The 17,631-nt window shown below is 35.0% G+C and overlaps 1 protein-coding gene and 1 long non-coding RNA gene across 3 annotated transcripts in view; one reads left to right on the top strand and one right to left on the bottom strand.

The window, feature by feature from the left end:
* The window catches only part of Eip75B (Ecdysone-induced protein 75B), a 159,567-nt gene that overhangs the window by 76,123 nt on the left and 65,813 nt on the right, over positions 1–17,631 (top strand). The window lies entirely within an intron of this gene.
* LOC138404756 (uncharacterized) lies at positions 3,341–5,321 on the bottom strand. The gene is made up of 3 exons (XR_011238558.1): positions 4,855–5,321; positions 4,251–4,401; positions 3,341–4,153 (listed from the first exon to the last, which is right to left on the bottom strand). It is a non-coding gene; the product is annotated as an uncharacterized lncRNA (long non-coding RNA).

Here is a 17,631-nt window from a genome sequence, read left to right as displayed (position 1 = left end):
CATTGTTTATATATAGGCTTCGTGTTTACTTTACATTTTTCATGTGACAGAGGTATATATTTAAATTTTTCCAGCATCGTTAGCATTATGTTCAGTGTATTATATCTTTTAATTATAATTATAATTGTCAGCATTTTAATAGGTTCACCTACTTAGTTTGCACATTGCATTACGTACCTAACCTACCCGACCGCCTAATTTTTTTGTTGTCTTGTATCATCACTGAATGTTACTAGTGAATAATGAAGAAGAATAATAGTTAAGGATGGCATAACGTCCTTTTCACTTTCCTGCGAGTCGAGACGTCGTGAGGGCGCGGGGGACGCGCGGCGTGCGCGGGCGGGCCACGGATCTGGGTCAAGCGGAGTTCATTGCCCTCGGCCTTCCCGGCTATATTCGACGTCGCTCGCTAATCACCGCGCGCCGCCTGTATTGCACTGTCCGCACGTTCCGTGCTAACGCGTGTTTGAGATTCATTTACGTCGTCGAGAACCATCACTCCACTCGGCGACAACGACTTGGCGTTTCAGCGATCCTAGTCTCGATGTGAGACTAATGTAACCGATTTATCTTACATGTCTAATAAAAATAGAACGCACTTTATGTTCATTGTTCGACCATGTAATTCAATGTAGGTACCCAATCTTAAAAGGTGACCTAATTTGTAACAGATTCAAGGTCTTTTGTTTTCATACTTTCTGTATATTTATAGATGGTTAGGTAGGTATGTTAATAAATATTATACCATCAACAAGTTTGAATCTTTTAGTAAAAGTGAAAATTCAATGGGTCTTCACTGAAGAAGTGTAGAACATGGTAACGTAGCTACCAGAAAACACTGAGCTGCCTGTAACTGTGGGGCGAATGATCAGATTAGTCAATGTTATTGCATTATTCGTAAAGAGAGTGAGCTAGTCGACAATCGCCATCATGGTCGAGTTGGGTTTCGCAAGGAGAGCCCATCGTTGAATGCCATTTTATTTTGGAGGCCGCGCGAGCGCTCGGAGGGCCCGCGGTCAACGGCCCCAAATATCTAGGTCGCCTCAGAATAACCTAGCGCCGATACTCTAATAATAATCTAAAGAGAGCCTTGGGACATACTGTTGTCCTACTCTCGCCCGTTCAGACAAATAGCGACAATGCGCGTTTCGCAACACCTACTTTACAGGCAGCAGCTAACTAGGTTTCACTATCTCCTTCTCTCTTGAAAATGAAGCTCACTTGACAGAACTAGTAGTCAGTGGCGTGCACAGGGTTTGAAGCCAGGGTAGGCATTAGTTAGGTAGGAACCTGTTTAATGGCAGGTCATAATGAAAAATATGCATTGAGCTATTACAACTGGGGTAAGCAGTGCATTTATGCCTCTATGACCTGCACGCCACTGCTAGTAGTGTAGGATTTTAGACTTCATCCCGATCTTAATGTACTTTACATAATACCTACCTGACTTGGCTCTAATTAAAACAAAATCAAATAAGGCCGTGGCTGGAATGGGTTATAGTAGATCCCCTAGTAAATACCGTGTTTTCCCGAAATATAGAATAAAGTTAGGTATTTAGATAAGCACTGAAGTATTCACTCTATGATCGATTATAATCGATCGATGGATATAAAAAGAAAAGTCCTCACTTCACTCACTGACTAATTGACTCATCAACGCCCTGCCCAAACCCTTCGTTCATAAAGCTGAAATTTTGCATAGAGGTTCACTTTATACTATAGACAAAGAATGAGGGCGGATTTTTCGGATTCCCCACGGGATAGGGAATAAAGACGATTTATATTTTTGTTTAGGTGCCCTATATGCCAGTTCCATCTTTACATACTAAATTAACATCAAAGTGCTATGATTAAATCTTAAACTATAACAATTTGAGAAACTTACTAACTTTTAACTTAGGTCAAAGGTTGGCTAAGAATAGAATTGAAAATACCAATACATATTCATAACATTTAAATTCAGTTGTTATTAGGTATAGTGTTTCTTGAAAATTGTGGTTGCGAACACACGCCAAATACCAAGTGTGAAACATCATCACTCATCAACTTTATTACCACATAATATCTCGATTACAATTTGGGATAGTCCCTTTTCTTCATCAAATGTTTAAACTTGCCTAATGGCATATGTGTTCGGATCTCAGTCTAAATGTTATAATATAAATATTTATAGAGCCGTAATTTTTAGGGTTCCGTACGGGAAGGGTGCCAACGATAGCCTGTTACTAACCTCCCCTGTCCGTCCGTCCGTCCGACGGTCTGTCTATCTGTCTGTCAGTGGGTTGCATTTCATGAACCCACAGAACACCACCTATAGACGTCCAATAGCCGGACACCTCCGATCGCCAAGCTTCGGCAGTTGCTTAGCATAAAAGTCGGCCCACGACCGTTCGGTACCCTCATTTCGCATATTGTCTTGATTATGTGACTTAAATCCACCAATCACAACAAAGCATTCTTCCCAGTCCCCCGCTAACATTTTACGATTTTGTTTTCATGCAAAACCTTGTATACGTGTACTCTTGGGGTTGAATTCTCTGTGCATGAACCCCACCACCTTCCATGGTTCTACCAATGTTATATATACACTGAAAGAAATGTTTTGTATACAGTTACAAAAACTTTGGTTACTGTTTACACAAAAAAAGTGACTTGCAAACTATGTTTTACTAGCTACAAAACTGACTTTTGCTATTTGAGTTGAGGTACTAGTCGCTAAAGTTATTTTGTTGTAGTTAATTGAACGGTTTTACTGTTTTTAAGCAACCAGTTTATGAACGCATAACACTCCATCTTCTTGTTAAGTACTTTTCGATTTTGTATCTTTTAAGCAACCTGCGCCCTACTGGTACCTTTACTGTGCGTTTGTTATTAACAAGTCGATATGTTGTTAATATGTTAAATGTTATGTATCAATTTAACAAAGTGTTTACCTACTGGTAGCCTAATGGTGTGCATTTGGTTATAAAACACTTTGTCAACGGATTACTATTTTTTATTGTTACTGATATGTGAACAGTGTGATTGTTATTAAGATATCTTGGTGTGTTAGTAGTTACCAAACTGTTTAGTAATATGTAACTAAATTAGTTGAGTAATGGTAGGGAACTGTTCAGTTATAAATAAGAAACCTAGTTGAGTAATGGTATTATGGTTAATGAAATCTAGCTTATACTTATTTTTTTGCAGTAGATGTAATTTGCAAGCTAAAATGTAAACCTATACCAATATGGTGTCTGTTTGTTCAAAAACCAACAAACCCATCGGTACATTTACATTTCAGCAACAAACTACTTACATCTGTTACAAAAAAATAAGAATAAAGATACTATTACAAGCTAGATTTCATGAACCGTACCATTACTCTACTAGGTTTGTTACTTATTAGTAATAAGTTATAACTAAACAGTTTGGTTAATTAATATTGGCTAAAGTTACTGATTTGAAATAAAATTATACATTACTTTCTACTTATTTATTTTTCGTCTCACATACATAGGTAGGTACGAGTATACTTAATCAAAATTGACAATCTCAATATCAAAATTAAAAATACAAACCTATAAAACTTACAGATGAAACATAAACATAGCTTTTACTATGAGACGATTTTCCAGAATTAAAAAGGGCTGTTTCATACGTTTTCCAATGAGCAGTGGCTTCTTGTATGAAATATCTATTTTTTATCCTGGAGGATGGTTTGACCCGCTTCAGTATTATTTATAACATAGCTTCGAAATAGCATTTTACCTTAATTATTTATCAGTTATTTGAGTTACAGTCATAAATACAAGTCTACAAAAATTTAATAATATTATGATGTCATTTGTATACATTCAAAAATAACTCTATCATTAACAAAAATATTTTTAATCATCATAAATGAAATTACACAAGCTTTTTTAAGTAGGAAGGTATCTTCACTTGTAATTTGACAGCAATTATATAATATTATGCATTATTCATTAAATATGTTTTCATTAAATTGGCATTAAACAAATAAAAATTCAACCTTACTAAAGTACCTACCTACCTGCAAAACTTATTTATACATACACATTCTGTATCTGTTCTGTTTCTGGAGCTCCAAATCATCTGAAGTATGGTTTTGTTGTAGTTGCTTTTTCTATATTTTCATCCACAGGACAGGACACTGAAAAAATTAAACAAAGAATTAATTTATTTAGAGAAGGACGACTACACCAGAGAGCTAAATCTACACTCGCACATGCTAAGAAGATTGTACTTACATCACTTTGCTGGTCTGACGGAAAAGCATCTGTTAGCATATTTTTAACTGTGGATAGTTGTTTTATCAGTTTCGCTGTGTCCAATCATAGGTATCAGTTCCTTTGTTGTCCTCGGCCAACATTAACAATGTTTCAAAGTCAATGCCATGTTCTAGAATATAATTGTAAACAATTCAGAAATAATGATTAAATGCTGATACACACTAAGTACCTACATAAAAAACACGCAACACGGTACATATCAAACCATTTAAAACGGGCGGGACAAATATAATATCACTTGTATTAAAAATGCGAAAGTATGGATATTTGTTAGTTCCACATTCCACTATCACGCCTAGGTACACTAAAATTTCGATGAAATTGGGCACACAGACAGTTTATAAACCGTCCTTTATTATACCCTACTATGATTTATGCACCTACTTTGAAGGTCTAGATCTAGATATTCCAACAATCAGGATCAGGGTGTCGATAAAGGGGCAGCCCACGACGACGGGACTATTTTAAGTTAAATTTTTGTATGGGCAGAAAAAAGCATGATGCAACCACCATACAACTACCTATTACCTACTTTGAATATACTTACTACCAGCGTACATACCTTTAAATTTCGGAATGTACATCTCGAGGCCCCACGACTTTAAATAATCTTCTATGATAATATCATAGAAGATTGATATTGTCAGGCTGAGCCAGCTTTGTGCCTTCGTCAGACACTGCCGCCTCCGCGAAGTCGCTCATGTTCTTAAATATTCGGCCAGGCGCTGTACGGTACAACTTTTTTACGAAAACCATTAGGCACCTGTTGTAGAAACCGTACCGCACCGTAGAAACAATAGTGTAAACACTAATTACGAGGCACTCCTTTTGCTGACTCCAAATAAACACACTCACTGATCACTGAATAAAATTGAAACAGGACAACGTACAGGCTAAAATATCAAAGAAAGTTTGATTGTTATTTTTGAAATTGTTAGATTATATTTTGTAATTAAAGTTTGACTATATTAATACAGCATTTAGTACGGTTGTTATCAGTAAAATAAATAGGGTATCACCTGTAAAACCTTTGTAGATAATAAATAAAGTAACATGTTAATTATCAAATTTATTAAGTTTTTTAATGTCTACAAAAGTTTGGTAATTCACTAAATGTACACGTTTTGTAAAATATGATCAAATATTAAATAAATAATAAGCAAATAGTTATGTTATGTATTAGACATCGGTTTTGTTGCTATAGAAAAACTAATTGGTTTACGTTGTTTCAGTTACTAGTAACCAAACGTTTTGTAACTTATTAACCTACTACATTAACCCAACTGCCTTTGATAACACACACTAAACTAGTTATAATAATAAATAGTCAAAGTTTATTTATTAACGACTAAAGTTTGTTTAAAATTTAAGCAACAAAACTAGTTTGGTTGATTCTTTTTTTCAGTGTAGGCCGAAACGCTCTCATGTAGGTATCTCATGAACCGTAATAGGTATAGAGAGTTGAAATAATAAGAGTGATTTTTATTACCGTTATAACAACAAATCCTAATAATATTATAAATGTGAAAGTGTGGATGTTTGGATGTTTGTTACTCAATCAGGCAAAAACTACTTGACGGATTTGGCTGGGAATGAAGATAGATTACTTATACCCTGGATTAACACATAGGCTACTTTTTGTCCCGGAAAATCAAAGAGTTCTCGCGGGATTTTGAAAAACGTAAGTCCACGCGGACGAAGTCGCGGGCATCAGCTAGTAATAAATAAATACATATATCAAAATGGCCACCATGCAAATAAAGAAAAATTTGAAAAGTACGAATAACGTACCTATTATATCTTGTATATACGATAGTAAGGAACCCTTCGTGTGCTAGTCTGACTCGCACTTGACCGGTTTTTGCGTTTTTGAAAAATCGTGAAACAATGCTCGCGATGACGTAGGCCGTAGCGCGCAAGGCGAACGAGCGAGCGGGCGAGCGGGCGAGATGGCGGGCGGAGCGGAGCGGGGCGCTGGCGAGCGCGGCTCACTGCTCGGTATTGCGATCAAGGCCCCGAGTTCGTTCACCCGCCAGCAATTGGGTCACGCGCGCCCTGCGCCCCGCACCCCACACAAATAACTGTTTTAAACTAGCACTAAATCTGTCCCTGTAATGTCACAACTCACAATATGCTAACAGCTTGCATAATTACCTTAATTACTCTGTGGTTAAATGAAACACGTTCGGTCGATCAATGACCCGGGGTTCGGAATTCTAAATAGGTACGCGCTCTGGTCTAGTGATAGTGATATTGAAAAACGTTTACGTAGACCTACCTATTATTATCTAATTAGGTACAGAATATATTATTTATAAAAAGTTTATGATATACCTACATTTTTAAGTACGAAACACACACAATATATTACAATGAACACCAGTATCTGGGTGGATAACTAACGTAATCTACTAGCACGCAAGTCATCTTTTTGTAATCATTAATTTATGTTAAGTTCTGAAATTCTTTTTCTTCTTATCGATTAGGTACTATCCAAGCATGTTCATCGCTTTGGTATTTGTAAATTTTGTAAAAATCAATTAAGTATCTAAATAATTACTAGGTATAGTCAAAAGCTAAAAACCATTTCCAATTTTTGCTTCAGAGAATTATTACTAATGTTAACATAAGGAAGTGTCTAGATGGCTACAAACGGTTGTTTGATAACAATAAAAAAAACTAGTGCGAGTCGGACTCTCACATGAACGGAAAGTACCCTATAGGTGTTGATTCCCTTAACGGATCTTGATTCTTGACAGACACGAAAGACAGATAATTACAAAGTGATCCTATAAGGGCTCCTTTTTACTGGAGGTACGGAACCCTAAAAATATCCACAAGAGGTTATTTATTTTCAAAAACTATGTATATGACCGCCAGCAAGTTTATGGTCACGCGCCGTCGCGCGATGTGTCATGTGTGTGTATTTCAGGCTTTAAAGTTATGAAAAGTTGGAGCTCCAATCGAAGCCATCTTTGATTGCACCGGATCCCGTCGTTGAGCAATTGTGGCTTTAATTATCTTAACCCGGTCAAGAGTTTGACCCGCGTATTCACTCTATTGCATATGTGTCGACACTCGACGTCGAACTTTTTGCAAAATATTTTTTTCTCTTATTGATTCGACACAGTTACCTACTATTGGCCCAATAAATAAGATAAATAACAGTTTTAAAGTTTCAATTTGTTAAGGCGGTAGAAGCAATCAGTACCTATTCAAAAAACTACAATATTTATGTAGATACTGTGTTTCTGGGGTGTATCCTATGACACAAGATATGTACTAATAATTTTATTGAAGTTTATTTAAAAAAAATTGTTTGTACATTTTGCAAACCATTTTGGCTGAATTTCAGTACTTAGGTAAAATCCAAAATAATTTTGAAGTAAATTTTCCTCGTTTGTATATTTACATTTATAAATGGAAATGTAAATTGTCTAAATGTATTAGTAATCCCAGATAAATTCAATACTAAAAACCTGACGAAATCATTAGGCCGGTTTGCAACACTGTCCGGAAAGAATTTCTACCCTTACTTATATTTTTTTATATTACAAAAGTCAAATAATAATGATCATCTAAATGAGGTAGCCTAGATAGTTTCTACACTGAAAACCTGAAATTCCATTACCTACTAGGCTACTTTTGTTTCAGTGATTTGGTTTAAAGCATATTAGGATAGCAACCAAAAAGGGTAGGCTTGGGTGCACTGGCGACGCGCGGGGCGGGTAGGCGCGGGGCTTGGGATGGGGGGCGGGGGAGGGGGGCGAGGCTACAGGTCGACGGCCGCGCCGCCCTGACCCCGATTCAATCGCTCGCGTCATACCGCGGACCTCTCGTCCAGGCACACCGAGCGGAAAAAACCCATTGATTGTTACGACATAACCACTTCATGAAAGTATTGCAGAAATTTGAAATATGAGTATTTTTACAAGACTGTCCAAAAAAGGAGTGTTATGTTTTCAGAGTTCATGTATCATGTATGTATGTATGTGAGTTTCTTTATTCCACCATAACTTGTAAAAGCCTGAACAGATTTGGATGTATGGTGTATCGTTAGGATCGTTATATGATCCGGTGACACTGGCTATAAAATTTTTGAAAATAAAAACAGTATGGCGGCTGTATGGCGCCATTTTCAAATGTGACTAATTTTATTTTTCATTTTGTTTTATAGCAGAGCAGTAAGTAGTATTTTAATTTTTTAAATTACGAATTGTTACACTGCGGACCTTTTGGTTTTTCATGTCCATTCATCGTTTTTAGGGTTCCGTACCTCAAAAGGAAAAACGGAACTCTTACCTATAGGATCACTTTGTTGTCTGCTTGCCTGTCTGTCTGTCTGTCTGTCTGTCAAGAAACCTACAAGGTACTTCCCGTTGACCTAGAATCATGAAATTTGGCAGGTAGGTAGGTCTTATAGAGCTGACATTCGGGGAAAAAATCTGAAAACCGTAAATTTGTGGTTACATAACACAAAAAAAATTGTGGGCATGAACTAATAATTATTATTTTCAATTATCAAAGTAAGATAACTATATCAAGTGGGGTATCATATGAAAGGGCTCCACCTGTGGACTCTAAAACAGACTTTATTTATTTTTATGAATCATAGTTTTTGATTTATTGTGCAAAATGTCGAAAAAATGCGACTGTACTACGGAACCCTCGGTGCGCGAGCCTGACTCGCACTTGGCCGGTTTTTTTAGTATACTAATAAATACTATGAGGGATAACTTTTAAATAATCCACCCTTTGTCATTGTTGATGATAAAGATCGCTTTTTAGCAATAAGGCTGGCAATTTTAATAACTCTATTATAAGTTCTAAAATAATCTAAAATATTTGTTTTTCTTGGTGTAAATTTCTTTTAATTTTCTTATTATATAATTTAAACAATGTTTAGTAAAGATTTCAAAAGCTAAATCGTTATTAAATAACTTTATTATTTTTAGTAAAATTAGTAAGAATGTTTTTGATAACTTTTATTTATCTTCATAGGTACATAAAAACTTAACCGCATTCTATTAGGACATATTTTAGGAATCTAGCGTTACAAAGCGAAGTCATATAAAAAAACTTATAAAATAATGCAATATGCCAAGGACATTGTTATTTATTGATGCATTGATGGAAGGTGTTAAATGATTTAGTCAATTATGTATAACTTCAACGGTCTTAAATATAAAAGTTGTGGACATTCAAATTCCCCACTAGGTTAAATAAACACTATCATACAAATTCTTAAAAATAGAAAATAAAAATCTATTATTTGACGGTGGCAAGATTACTGGCATCATGTAAAAACTAATTGGATAAAACTTTTAAAAAGACTTTAAGCAAGATTGCGCATATTTTATGTAGGTAAGTATATACTCGTATTATTACTTCAAAAATTGAGCTAAGTGTGCCAATGGCCTTATCGTGGAATAAGAGTCCGCGTATTTTTTATTTATTATTCGCAACGTTTTCCTCTTAACCTGTTAACCTGAACCCGTTCCGAAAAAAATTAGTAATGATGATATTGCGGACAGTAGGTAAACACCGAACAGACTAAACCGAGACAAAAAAATTGACACAGCCTAATTTTGTATTGCTAAATGAGTCTGAGTTTTTTTATTTCAGTTTTTTAACCCTGGTAATGAGCCCGGTTTTTGAAGCACGCTCGTAGGTGTCAAAAGGGCGTGAACCCCGCGCTAATATTTAATGCAACACATAAGCGTACGAATTGGTCCGCACTTTTTAAAATAAAATTGTATGAGCTTTGCCTATCTGGAGTATCATAATATTTTCTTGTTTTTGTACATTTATATAAAAGTAAAAGCTGACTGACTGACTGATTTATCAAACCACTGGACGGTTCGAGCTGAAATTTGGCATCCAGATAGCTACGTAGGCATCCGCTAAGAAAGGATTTTTAACAATTCAATCCCTAATGGGTTAAATAGGAATTTGAAATTTACGTAGTCCATGCGGATGAAATCGCATATGAATTTATTTTTTAAGCTCTAACAAAATACTTATGCGCTAGTCAGATTAAATTCGACCATAATCCAAAAATAGCCCCATTAAATTTAGTACATACCTATGTATGCGTGATTACATGTGTATGACTAGGTACGCAACTGTTACGCTTGACGCTAAGCTAAAGTTGATGATTAAGTCCGCTTGAGTCAGCGCTGACCCAGATGTGGTAGGCCGGTGATCTACATGCTCTAAATACTCTCAGAGTAGGTTAGGGAGCGGGGTCGACGACCTCAGCCCGCTGCCCTCCGCACTTTCTGGGCGGCGTCAATTTTGACACAGAAATGAGCTGAAGAATTTAGGTAATTGTTGTTTTGTTAGGTAGTTATGGCGTACTACATGCCCGCGACTTTATCCGCGCGGATTGGGGTTTTTGAAAATCCCGTGGGAATTCCTAGACTTTCCATTTGATGAAACCCGCGACTTCTTGGGTGTAATTTAAATAGAATAGAATAGAATAGAATGTTTTTTTATTCATGTAAACTTTTTACAAGTGTTTATGAATAGTCAGGTAGTTTTAATTTACCACTGGTTCGGAATGCCTTAAAAATCCCGTGAGGACTCTATGATTTTTCGGGATTAAAAGTAGCCTACCTGGGATACAAGCTATCTCCGTACCAAATTGTGTTAAAACTGTTAAACAGATGGACTGTGTAAGCAGACAGACGGACACACTTTCACATTCATAATATTAGTGTGGAAAAAAGAATACCAACTTTCAGCAGTTTTCAATCGAAAACTTCCTCACAATTTTTGTAAGAGCTTTTTGGCACTAAATAAATAATTAAAAGTAAAACAGTTCTCCTGCGAAAAATTAAATTGTAGCTCATTAAAATAAAACAACAAAATTTAAGATAATTAAAGGTTTTATTTTATATTTTGTTGTTTGAGTTTTATTTAATGACATTAGAAAATATTTTTCCACATGAAAACTGTTTTCACGTTTTATCCTTTTAATATTATTTCCACGCGGGCATGATTTGAATAAAAATGCAAGTTACCAGTTTAGTTTACCAGAAATATTTTTGCTTTTAACAAGTTTACGATTTTTATTTCAGCAGATGAATAAAATATAATATAAAATCTTATATTACAAGTTACAACCAATCGTTTTCGCAAGAAACCTTATCGCTTTGACGCCATCTAGCGTCGAGTAGATTACTTGAATAAGGTTCGATAGATGGCGCTATGCGTCTGTAAAATTTGTCGAGCGCGTAAATAAATATCCATGGTAGATGGTAGAGCACTTAACTGTTTTATTTTGTAAGATAAATTGGTACCATTATTTAATAAATATTACATACAATATAATATTGAATTGTCATTAAAAGTAATAATGATTATTTTTGAATAATATTAGATAGGTTTAGAGAATTTTAAAAAATATACTTATTAAACGAAAGCGTAATTTTCTACCTTTATATTTTTACGTAAGATTTACACAGGTTTTTTAGGTAGGTATCTAATCTAAGTAGTCGTAATTAGGTACCTAGTACTATTACATAGGTAATGGCAGGTAATGGGTAGGTATCCAATATCCATGGTGTCATTCAATTATTGACAATATAAATCCCTTCATACATTTTCCCATTTAGCTGAGAACTATAAATAGCTGGATTGTAAACTCATAGAGTGGTGCTGAGGGGGTGAGGTGGCGTGGCCGTGAACTCCGCCGACTCCACCCGTACTACGGCGTAGCTTCGTGTAGCTATTAGATCTGTCATCTCATTTTCCTGACTTTATTTTACTAACCGGGTAATAAATATTATCTTGTTCATTTAACCTAGCGTTTTCTGGAAGTTTCCGAGTTTATAGCGATTAGCGCAACAAGTTCTTGTAACTTTGAAGGCACCTACTAAGTAGGTATAGTTCACTCTGATTAAGAGGGCGCAGTTCGGTGCTTTCTTCATACAAACGTAGGAGGGTGATTACTATATTATTTGATAATTGTACGCTCAAAACTAAGTATTGTATCGATTTGTGTTGCCACTATCCAGATTTATTGTTATATAAAACATTGAAAAAATATTGATTTTAAAGTTACGACCTCGAAATATTCCGATTTTAACACTAAATTTATGACAACTTGGGCGTAAATAAATAAGATTAGGAGTGTGAAAATTCTAAAACAATTTTAACTTTAGACATAAGTAGTTTATTTATTTACTAGTTGATGTTGATTGATTATTTAATATTTTTACTTTGCAAACATACATAGAACCTAAATAGCTGAACTGGTAAAGGAGTGGACTGAAACCGAAAGTCGACGGTTCAAACCCCGCCCGTTGCACTATTGTCGTACCTACTCCTAGCCCAAGCATTACGCTTAGTTAGAGGGAAAGGGGAATATAAGTCATTTAACATAGCTATTATTCTTTTTTTAAATAACATTTACTTAGTATTTTTCTCAAAACACTTTTCCTAAACCCTTTTTTTCGCGCTGAATTCGGTGAAAATCATCGTGTACCTACTAACAAATCACTGATTAGTGATTATGTATATCCGTGGCTTATACATGTGCATATCATGTATAATGTGTCTCTTAGAATCGCGATATCTCAGGAATGGTAACTCTTAGGAAAAAATCATGAAGACCATTTTTGTACAAAATTTTAAGATCTACAACTTTGGTTTGGGTTTTTTTTTGATAAAACTTACCGGCAAAGCCGTGCCGCCAAGCGATTTAGCGTTCCGGTACGATGCCGTGTAGAAACCAAAGGGGTATGGGTTTAATATAAAAACTGCCATACCCCTTCCAGGTTAGCCCGCTTCCATCTTAGACTGCATCATCACTTACCACCAGGTGAGATTGCAGTCAAGGGCTGACTTGTATCTGAATAAAAAATAATAAAAAAAAACTTACTGTTTTCGAGAAAAATCCAAACCAACCTCAAATTTAGACCTTTGACCCCGAATAGCACACATACGATCGATGGGGATTTTCAAAACTTTATTTGTAATGGTAAACCCCAGCTCTCCACCAATATTTGGCTCTCCGGGAAATTTTGTTATTTTAAATGTCTATAAATTGACCGAACTAATACTATGAATCTAACAAAATGTCTTTATTCATTGGATAAAGTTTATCAGGCGGTTGTGATACCGCCCTATCAACGATACAAGCCCTTCAAGTTTATTGTAGACCTGATATGTTTTTAAAAGGGGTTTCATAACCGAGATGGAACCAATTATAAATTAACGCTGGGGTAGAATGGGGGTTGAACAGACGGCACGGAGCGCATGCGTGGTGCTCGCCCCCGCGTTCGTGCCGCGTCCTTGCGCCGCTTTCGCGCCAAACTGCCGGTAGGTTGCGCGCCGCGCGCCTGTCATAACCTAAAAAATCTTTTCGTCAACATGGAAGTTAAACCCGATGATAACATGTTGCCACCTGATCGGATAGCAGGTATGTTTTTAATTGCACCTATAACCTAATAGTCATTATTAATTAATTATGTAGCTCATTTTGAGCGGGTCGTTCAACTTTGACCTTAATTGTAATAGACAGCAGAGTGCCAACGGTTGGGCCGGGGGATTTATTTTCAAAGAAACAGTCTTATCTACATCTATACAATTATTATAAAGACGATTTTTTATCTATTTAAATAGGACTTCATTGTAATCGTAAAACTACTGAACCGATTTTAATAATTCTTTTTCACCACTGATATGGGTAGATTGTCAATAGTAGGTACTTTACGCCACATGTTTTTCTCCATTAGAAAGCTTCTTTGTCCAGAATATATAGGCTACAAATTACATAATATGTACCGCGGACGAAAGAACGGGCAAACGCTAGCTAATCTCAATTAATAAACTTTGTATAATTTTTTTATTGGAACGTTTACCTTGTAGAAAGTAAAAATGAGATATAATTTTTGATTAGTTACCGTTTTGAAAAATAATGGTTCTAAATGTACGCACAAATATTTCCAGAACAATTTTTTTGCATATTTTGTAGTATGCAACTTATATTTTGTGTACATGCCTATGTATATTTTATTTCTAGTCAAGCTTAAATAAGATAAAACAACCAAAAAATATAATCGATGTCAATTAACTCAAAAATATATAGGTAGGTACTTAATTGATGCGAAAATTAACGAAAATAATGAAAGATATTATATTCAATTTAAGTCTGAAGGTAAACAACAATAATGTACTTTGTGGTTTAAACAAAAAGCTCAGTGTCCGCGTGGCAAGTGTTCGGTGGTCGCATTCAGACCGGAACCTGTTACCTCAGTTCCAGCAGGCAGCACGGTCATCGCGCTCCATTGCACCCATGCATATTGCATCGTGCACATCCGTTCCACTTTCCTTCACATCCTCTCCGACATGCAGCTAGTGAGCCTACCAACATATTTATAATATTTACGGATGCCCGCAACTTTATAGTGTGTGGATTTATAGATTTTTCTTTTCAGGTAGGTACCTACTCTTTGATTTTCCCGAGAAAAAAAATAGATACTCGATAGGTGTACCAAACTTTTGACTTTTTGATCTATTGCCTCTAATACTCGTCTATAGTTTCCGATTTACGATTTTACGTAATAGCAGAAGAAAGCGGTAATAAATAAAGTTGAAGTAGTAAAGTTGGTTGTAATGGTTGTGCTACCTCACGTCTGATTATATGAATTTTCTGTTGGCTCAACAACATGGTTAACCGTCTCGGTTCTCTATTACTTAATGTGTTTCTTGTTTACTTTGTTGTATTTGAGCTTTTATTCGTATTGGAATTAGCATTTGCCAGTTATTTTTCTCCGTTCAAATTAATTTTTTGTGCTCAAGCTAGCTAATTATAAGAAATTCATTGCATAATTCCATCTATGTTTATGTTTATGCCCTCTCCATATTTTTTACATGCTTGCCTATTTATAACTACTTACATAATATTATAACAATAAGAAGAGACTTAAAGCTTAAATAATGCCAAGCTAAGTATGAATATAAGCAGGTGGTTAAAGAATTCAAGGTGTTCTCGAATTTTATGAGGTTCTGGTACCTAATCTATTTCTTTTACAACCTCTTACACTTTCAAGGGTCACTGGTAGAAGATCTCTTATAGAGATAGAGTTTTTCTGTCCACTTTTGAACTTTCTTTCCTTCTTCTGGTGGTTATAATGTTTATTCGTACGAAATTATATTATATTACGACGTATAACTACGAATTTGTACCAAAAAATATATTTAAAAATATAATTTTAAAACGAAAGATTTGTAGGCACAAATTTAGTTATACAAGCTTACGAATGGGGTATAATCTTGGACGATTTAACCTATGGACTTGTAACGCGCCTAATATTACGAATAAAAATTTCTGTCACTTTTGGTGCGGGACGAGGAAACACTACATAGACAACTTGACACACTCACTCAACAAAGTTTTGTGTCATTATTAACACACACATATCTAAATCTTCAACACTACTACATTTTACGCACACTAATAAGTTATATACATCAACATACAAAGACATTACGAGTGTAAGACAGTCAAATTGATTTGCGATGCTACGGTATCGATATTTTAAAATATATCGATAGTTTTTCAGAAACAAAAGTAGAAGTAAGAATTTATTACTCCTATTTAATTACTTAAAACCAGTGTTTGGTCAGCGTAGCGTATTCATCGTAGTATTCGATCGCACAATTGTGCCCACTTCATTTTAAAGTGGGCGTCTTTAGGAAATCTGTAAAAATAAAACGATTATGATAAATTATTACCTGATCCTCATCCTTGAGAAAGGTACACCTTTTAGCTACATATTACCCAGTTCAGAGACACCCTACCCCGTTTCGCGCCTGTCACTAAAATTGCGTTGCTTTAATTTTTTTTTTTTATGTATTAAGTACGTGAAATCACAGAAATCGACCAGTTTTATTACAAGTATAGGTAGCGAAAAAATTGTGGTAATTAATAATAACTATTCTTTACTTGACTTGAAGACGGTAATTTAGTCGTTAATAATCAAAGAAAATGTTTCATCGATATCGATAATCGAACCGCAATCACTATCGTACTACTACGTAATTTCATGCTGTTCACGCGTATTCAAATTTAGCCTAATTTGCTAATAACGAGGGTTGCAATTGTTTAGAAAAAACAAAATATAGTCTCGTGAGGAGTGTGACTCGTTTCTACCGAATTATTACGTACTCAATTACTGAATCGGTAAAGTTCTCGATTGTTATTTTATTATATAATTTATGTAATTTAATTTATGGAAAGCGTTTATTTCCAAGGTATAATACCGTGACTATATAATGTTTACAAAAGGAATGATAAAAAGTTGCTTACCGTAGGTATGTGTATCAAAATGCATGTAGGTGCAAGAACCCATTTTAAGTTGAGCACTTTATTTTAAGTTTATTTATACCTACTTTATATACAAGATAAACAAATTAGTTTTCGTACTTTCTTTCATTCTTTTAAAATACACCCATAGTATATTTTTGAACCATAGCGGATTTTAAACTAATTCGAAATCAACTCTATCCGCACATGAGTTAAGCACAAGATAATAGATTAAGTCTATATCAAAACCATGTACATTACGTAGGTATTCCTTTGTAGGTAACGTTCTGAAGGAGTTATTAAACTGTGTTAATAATATGCAAAATATCATTGTTGATATATTGTTTATTGAGCGAACCAAACATTAACCTTCTGTTGTAATTCTTAAGAATCTTTATTACAGGTCATTGTAATTGTCGGTATTTTGGTAAATGTATAATATAATTTTTACGATAATAACTTTTGATAAACTTTTACCTACAATCTACATCTCTGTACTCGCCTCGTATACCTACCTACTTGGTCGCGTAACGTGTTGGTGACTTGAGCCTGGGGATTTTTAAAAATGTTAATACTACTACGTTAGTACTAAGGTACTTATGTGTAGGTAAAAATTCTACAAACAAAATTTTTGGCTGTCATCTATAATTCAACTCGTAATCTATACCTACTAATATTATAAAGAGGAAAGATTTGTTTGTTATTGATAAATTCTGAAACTACTGAGCCGATTTTAGCAGTTCAGAAGTAATATAGGCTGAAAAAAAAAAAAAAAAATATATAGGCTATAAATTACATATATACCGTGAACGAAGTAAAGTAAAATAAATCATTTATTCTATACTATACCTATACTGATACCATAGTGATTGATATATCAGTTTGAGGAGAAAACTCAGAATATTGTTGTGGGTGCAATGTAACTAACTGCTTCGTGAAGTGTTAGCGTCCTATATCTTAATGACAACTGTCTTTCAGGCGTTAATTTTCCTTAAACATAAAAGAAGGCACATTACACAGGAC

Source organism: Maniola hyperantus, chromosome 3, assembly GCF_902806685.2.
Source record: "Maniola hyperantus chromosome 3, iAphHyp1.2, whole genome shotgun sequence".
Classification (NCBI taxonomy): domain Eukaryota; kingdom Metazoa; phylum Arthropoda; class Insecta; order Lepidoptera; family Nymphalidae; genus Maniola; species Maniola hyperantus.
This window is presented reverse-complemented; position numbering and strand designations above follow the sequence as displayed.